The sequence below is a fragment of the Elaeis guineensis genome, chromosome 7, assembly GCF_000442705.2.
Source record: "Elaeis guineensis isolate ETL-2024a chromosome 7, EG11, whole genome shotgun sequence".
NCBI classification, from domain to species: Eukaryota; Viridiplantae; Streptophyta; class Magnoliopsida; order Arecales; family Arecaceae; genus Elaeis; species Elaeis guineensis.
The window spans coordinates 43,179,673-43,186,951 of NC_025999.2; the positions used below are offsets into that span (position 1 = coordinate 43,179,673).

Here is a 7,279-nt window from a genome sequence, read left to right on the forward strand (position 1 = left end):
AATTCCATTATATTTGGTTGCTAATAGTGTAATCAAATACAAACTCCAAAAATCACATGGATTAATACATTTCAGACTTGTAGATTTTTCAAGACCAAGTTCTCTTTTTTTTTTTAATATAGTAATTTTATTTGTCACACTCATATATAGAGAAAGTGGTGAGCTAATGACAGGAGTGTCCCATGTGCATGGGGGATTTGAGCCATTAAGAAGACTAAATTCACAGAAGACAGTAACCGTACATGGCACACTCATATTCATATAAATAAGTAGGTTATTGATGGAATGGGCATTTCCTACATCTTCTTCTCTGTATAGCCAGTTGTCTGTTTGGCTAATTATGATGGCTGTTGTATAGCGCCTTCTAAATATCTTTATTTTCTATTTCCTTGTATTCTATTCCTATTTGTTCCTTTTTGTAACAGGGTTATGCACTCACTAAAGTTGTACTTAGGACCCATTGCTGGCTGAATAAAAGAAGTCTATGCCTTAGTAGAGACTGCATTAAATGCAGATGAATGTTTGTTAGATGTGTTGGGTTCCAGTTGCGCAGCAGAATGTGATTTTCAAAATTTTTGTAAGAAAGTTTAAACATTTAAAACAAGACAATCGGAACACAAACCCTCGGACTACCTTGTAGAGTTCAATCAAACAAATCAAGCATGCATACAAGGTACAAGTTATACCTTCTCGAAGATGATGATTCGGTGATAAGATGATCTCCACAAGACATCAAAGTAGATGTTCTCCAACGGTGATCCACATAGGATTGATTAGAGTCTTTCTTAATTTTGATGTAGTGCTGCAGCCTTCTTCATAAGTCACTATCAATTTTTCTTCTCAAGAATGGATTGCACCACAGCCTGATAGCCTTCGAATCTTCCATCAGAACCACACCACAAACCTTTTCTCAAAAGATTTGGACACCTTAATCTGATTTAGATATCCAACTCTTGAATAATCTAAATCTTAGAATTAGCAAACACTTGTCTTTCTTTTCCTCTTGATTTTTTTTTCTATTTTTCTTTCACTTTTTTCTTGTCTTTTTTTTTTAGATTTTTTCTCTCTTTTTCCTTTCAATCTCATGCCCAACTCACTAAGGAAATGCATGCCTATCCCAGAAAAGCGCCTCCTTTTTATAACAAACCAAGGGGCGCTAAACACCAACCTTTGGCATTTCATTTAACTCACGTGGTGCATGTTTTGGTTTCCACAAATAATTAAAGCACCGTATGATAGTTATGGCGTGGAAGAGCCTTCAAGCAGGACTCTACTTTAGCGCACAAATTCCTAAATGCCTTTTGATGGTGCATGGGATAAGGGGCGTGGGAGGATAAGGCAGAGACTTTTAAGAGGAGTAGCCTAGAAGGACCCTTCTTTCTGGGCGTTACTTAATGAGGATGTGTGCTTTTATTTTAACGTGGAGAATGGCGTGGAAGAGTTGGACTAGAATGAAACTCTTTCATTCTAATAAACCAAGCCACCTAGGAGTCCATAGGTTTAAACCTAATCTAATTAGGTTAAGGCATAAGGGTTAGGGTTAGCTCAAACAACTTTAGACTAAACTCGATTGCGAACTTGGGTTAATTCATGTGCTAGCATGTTAATTTAACCCATAGGATTTACAATAAATCTAATTAAGACCATGGTTAAATCTCTAAGTGTGTGACCCATTGGATTTCATGTCTAGCCAGTAGTGGACTAAGATTCATGACCTAACTAATCCAATTAGATTATGTCAGTCCAAATGTACCAATTAATCAGAACACTTTCTTTTCTCCCGCTCTTCTTCTCTCTCTTTTTTTTTTTTTTACGCGTCACTTCTTCCTTTTTCACTCCATTACTGATCTTTTTTCCTCTCTCTTCTTTTTTTCTTTCTTTTTTCTTTCTTTTTTTTTTTTTAAGGAATGGACGCCGAAGCAGTACGGATGCTCGCCAGGGGCCTCAAGGCTCACAAAAGAAAAGGCGCCGCGGCCTCTGGATCGGCAAAGAAGGCCAGAACGGGGGAGACGAGCTCGGCCACGCCTGCCCAGACGGCCCTCGCGGTCGACGTTCCTTCAGACGCCGAACCTCCGGCCCCTCGGGCTTCTTCAAGGAGTTCTCCCGCTGAGGTTCCTGCTTCGGGGGCCCACAGGGTGAGTAGCCGCCAAGCCGCCATCGAAGAGTCCCACGGTTCCGAGGAAGAGCCAGGGGAGAACCCCTTTAATGACAGGGACCTGATAAAGCGGCTGGTCGACGGCTGCATCCTGCCCGACGTCGTCCAGAGGATCGTTCGCACCGATCCCGAATAGCGGATTTGGGACTCTTTAGGATCCTTTCTCGAGGTAAACAGGTTCACTTTCCTCCTTCCCTTCGCACCTTCATTTAATTAGCTTCTCGACTTTCGTTCTGACCTCCTAGCCGCCCTTGCAGATCGGACACCAGCTTCTTGCCAACATCGAGGCGACGAATCGGGCGAGGAGGGACGCCATCCAGGCGGAGGAGGGTTGCCGGGCCGAAGCCGCCCACCTCAAAGAAAAGGCTGTCGAAGTAGCCAACCTCCAAGAGGCCCTTGAGAAAGAAAAGCAGACCTCGGAGGAGATGGTGAGGAAGGCGGAGGCCGAGGTCGCAAATTTGACGGAGCAGATTCCGGTTCTGATCTCGGAGGCCAGGGTCTTAGCAGTGGAGGAGTTCAAGGCCTCTGCGGAGATGAGGGACCTGAACGTCAAGTTCGGCCAAGAAGCATTCATCAAAGGGTTCGAGCTTTGTCAAGAGAAGGTGGTCAAGAAATTTTTCGAGCTCGACCTCAGCTTCTTGGACGAGGCGTCTGAAGATGAAGCCGGGCTCTCTCCCACTGCCATTGCCACCGCAGCACCCCTTCCAAGAACACCGAGCTCCCCAACTCCTATTTCAGAGGTCTGAGACCTCTGACCTTGTATTTTTCTTTTATTGCAATTTTTCTTTTCCCTTTTGTCTTTAAGAAACATTCAATCAATAAAATTGGGTTCCTCCTTATGGAGGGCTTCTCCACTCTGCTCTCTCTTTTTTTTGTTTTTCTTTCTACAATGAGATGCACCTTGATGCTTTTGTCTCCCGATGGCAGTGTCCTGTCGAAGCGCTTCCCTTGCCACAGGGGATTCGCTGAAGTCTACGATCTAACGTCTGAAGAAGAAAGTTCGTCATTTAACAAAAGGGGCGAAGGAGATGGAGGGCGAACTTCGCAAGTTGAGGGAGAGCCACTCTGAGGCCACCGCGGAGGCCGCCTACTTTCGAAACCTCCACGTGAAGGGGATCATGGAGTACAGCCGGAGGAAAGCGAACTTCGAGAAGGAGCTCGAGGAACATAAGAAGCGCGCTAGCGACCGATCTTGGGCCCAAGCTGCCAAGATCAGCTCTCTCAGAGTGGAGCTGTCGGCTGCGCAGGAGAGGATTAGCCAGTTGGAAGGAAGCTCGTCCCGACTTTCGACCCGAGCCGACTGCGATCGGGAATGGTCGAAGAAGCTCTCCGACCTTCAGCAACAGCTCCAGGATGTCGAGGCGAGCTATAACAAGTATTGGGCCGGTTGGTGCAAGCAGGTGGACGACTATAGGGGGAAGCTCAGGATGGCGACCGACGAGGTTGCCTGCCTTCAAAGGCAGCTAGCCGAAGGAGCTCAGTTTGCTCCTGTTCAGGATCCCGACGAACTCCAATCCCTGAGAAGAACCGTAGAAGAGCTATCTGTCGCCCTTGGGGAGGGGAAGGCCGAACTGCAGCAATTGAAGATCCAGCTGGTATACGAGCAGCAGGCGGTCAAGGACGCGGAGGCGGAATCCGAGGTCCTAAGAAAAGGCGTCGAGAGGCGGAGAACGAAAGCCCACGGCTTCATCGGAGATATATGGAGATGCTAATGAGGGAGAAAGAATTGGAAGAGGAAGTCGAGAGCTTAAAGCGCTCCCTAACAAGGATCGAAGCCGAAAGCTTGAAGTCGGAGGAAGCCGGGCCCCCTTAGGGCTGTTTTGCCTTTTGTCCTTCTATGTGTCTTCTTTTATTGTTGTTTGTTTGTTGTTGTTTCTTATTATTTATTTTTTTTTTCGGCCTTCCAGGCTCTGTAACGCACACTTTGCTAATGAAATGAAAAGAAGGTCTTTGTTACCTTACCCGTGCGTCGTGTTGAATTGTCGTTCGCCGGACTTCTTTCATTTTTGTCCCGTGCGATGTCGATGTTGTTCGAAGGTTCCTTGTTCATCTTTGTATTAGGTCGTCATTACCGAGTTTCTTGTGTTTTTGATTGGTTCGGCGTCGACACCGTTTGGAGGCTCCTAGCCATCGCCGTGTTGATTTGCCTTTTTGTTCGTGACCGTAGATCTTACTTTCTCTTCCTCCTTCATGGAGACGAGGTCCTTTGTGTCTTTAGTGTAGTTTGGCCTCCATTTTTCGTTAGGGTAGCCCGCCGCTATTCCTTCACATTTCTCTCCTTTTAGGCAAGGGTTCTCCCTAGCTTTTCACGGAGTCGCGGTAGCGTAGAAGGGCCGTCGAAGGGTTTTCTTCTTTCTTGTCGGGTCTCGAATGGTCGGACCTTAATTGGTGTCAGGATGGGGTTTTTTCCCTATTTCTGATGTGATCGGTTTCAGCTCAGGTTAGGACGAGGTTCTCCTTCTGTTCCTAACAGGGCTGCGGGGGCACGTATGGGCGCTGTATGGCCTCTCCCCCCATCCGGTCTGCAAGTAACCGGGCCTTCGACCTTGCTCATGTTAGGGCGAGGTTCTCCTCTTGTCCCTAACATGGTTGTGGGGACGCATATGGGCGCTGCGTGGCCTCTCCCCCCATCCGGTCTACAAATAACCGGGCCTTCGACCTTGCTCATGTTAGGACAAGGTTCTCCTCTTGTCCCTAACATGGTTGTGGGGGTGCATATGGGTGCTGTGTGGCCTCTCCCCCCATCCGGTCTACCAATAACTGGGCCTTCGACCTTGCTCATGTTAGGGCGAGGTTCTCCTCCTATCCCTAACATGGCTGTGGGGGCGCATATGGGCGCTGTGTGGCCTCTCCCCCCATCCGGTCTACATATAACCGGGCCTTCGACCTTGCTCATGTTAGGGCGAGGTTCTCCTCCTGTCCCTAACATGGCTGTGGGGGCGCATATGGGCGCTGTGTGGCCTCTCCCTCCATCCGGTCTAAAAATAATCGGACTTTCAATTTTGCCCACATTAGGGTTTGTTTTCATTGTCCGAAGGGGTCGTCCCCTGTCGTTACAAGTTCATGCCAAAAAGGGAAAGATGTGCAAGTCTGAAAGGAATCTTGATTTAAAGCGGGGTCGTTCGCAGTACATTTACAAGTTTTTCAAATCCCAGGGCTGTAGAAGGTCTGCTTCTTGTCAAGGTCCTCCAGAGACGGAGTTGATGATCCCAATTGGAGGCCGATCTCCGGGCTGCTCTTCCCTCCTCGGCGGCTCAGGCTGCGGCAGGGCCTTGGTCGATCCTCTTTACCCTCAGGCCGATGTCAAATGAACCTGTCGAGCTGATCTCGTCTGATGAGCTCCTCGATTTCGTCTCGGAGCTGAATGCATTCCTTCGTGTCGTGGCCGTGGTCACGATGGTAGAGGCAGAACTTATTAGGATTGCGCTTCCTAGGGTGCGTACGCATCCTTTCTGGCCTTGGGAGCTGCTCTCTGACTTCCATCAGCACCTGGGTTTTCGATGCGTTGAGGGGGGCATAGCTGCGGAATCTCCCTAGGGGAGACCCCCGGCGGACTCGGCGCTCCGAGCTTCTCTGTCTGCGCACTCGGGGAGGAGTCTGGGAGCGCTTGTGCCCGGGGGGAGTCCGAGAACGCGGCCGAGCTTCTCTCGCCCCTTTCTCGACTGCGGGCTTACTCGAGTCTTCCGCCTGCCGCTCTCTCGTGGTCTCCTCGTCCTTCATCTTGAAGGCTTCTTCTGCTCGGGCGTACCCCTCGGCCTGAGCCAACAAATCAGCAAAATCCTGGGGTACTTCTTTTCCAGGGAGAATAGAAGGTCGTTCTTCTGAAGGCCACCTTTCAGAGCGGCCATCGCGACCGATTGGTCCAAGTTCCGGACCTCCAACGCGGCGATATTAAAACGGTTGACGTAAGCCCGAATGGACTCCCCCTCCCTCTGCTTGATGTTGATGAGGGACTCCGAACCCCTCCGGGGACGCCGGCTGCTAACAAAATGAGCCACAAACTGGTGGCTCATCTGATCAAAGGAAAAGATGATACCTGGCTTCAGCATCGAGTACCAATTTCTCGCCGCTCCCTTCAAGGTGGATGGGAAAGCTCGGCACAGGATGGCGTCGGGCGCGCCATGAAGCAGCATCATTGTCCGGAAGGCCTCCAGGTGGTCAACTGGGTCCGAAGTCCCGTCGTAGCTTTCAAACTGAGGGAGCTTGAAGTTCAGCGGGATCGGTTCCTGCATGATCATTTGAAAAAAGGGAGGGTCAGTGCAAATGTCCTCACCATAAGCGTGGGGAGCGTGGCGTTCTTCGATCAGTCGGTTCATCTCCTGGAGCCTCCGGTCCAGGAAATCCTCTCGACTACGGGTCTCGAGGATCTTCTGACAGAATGGAGGTAGAGATCTTCCAGGGGTGGAATCGTGATCTGACTGAGGGCTCTCCACCCTCGGATTCGTCTTTTCGGGAAAGACGGGGCGGCTGGCCCAAGTGGCCCGTCCTACCGTCGGATTTTGGAGTTCTGGCGATGCTCTCTCCAGTCGCACTGATGCCTGCGGCTGCTGCTGCTGTTGTATGGCCTGCACAGCTTCAGTGAGGCCTCTGACCTGCTGCACCAGTAGGTCGAATTGCTCCGCACCAACCGCCGTTGCCGGAGGAGGGGGAGGAGACTGGGAAACTGGAGGTGAGGTCGGAGCCTGAGATCTGGTCGCGGAGGCCGTGGATCGCCGCGTGGATGCTTTGCGGGGAGGCATCGGGCGAAGACCTAGTGGGGGAAGGAGGAGAGGACGTCGGAAAAGATGACCGGAGACGGTCCCGTTGAGCGCTCCTTTAAGAACAAGGGTACTGCGAAGACACATGCCCCTTCCTCTAGCGCCAATCCTGTTGGTGCAAAAATCCGCCTGCGTCGGAGAAGCTGGAGTCGAGAGAGTCGCGGTCGCCGCCGGGGACCTGCAAAGGAAGTCTAAATCGGAGTTGGGGTTGCTCCGGCAAGATCCTCCGACGCTCAAGTCAGTTCTCTGCCTCAACAAGAATGGAGTGCTCGAACGAAAATTTAGCAGAGTTTTGGGATAGAAATTAGAGCTTAGAGAATAACGTATCTGGGGTCCCCCTTTATAAGCGGAGGTGCAACAGACTGAT

General features: G+C 50.1%; 1 long non-coding RNA gene across 1 annotated transcript; it reads left to right on the top strand.

Moving 5' to 3' along the window:
* The first annotated feature begins 201 nt into the window (after positions 1–201).
* LOC140859196 (uncharacterized) lies at positions 202–3,009 on the top strand. The gene is made up of 2 exons (XR_012142659.1): positions 202–2,324; positions 2,413–3,009. It is a non-coding gene; the product is annotated as an uncharacterized lncRNA (long non-coding RNA).
* Positions 3,010–7,279: the final 4,270 nt, after the last annotated feature.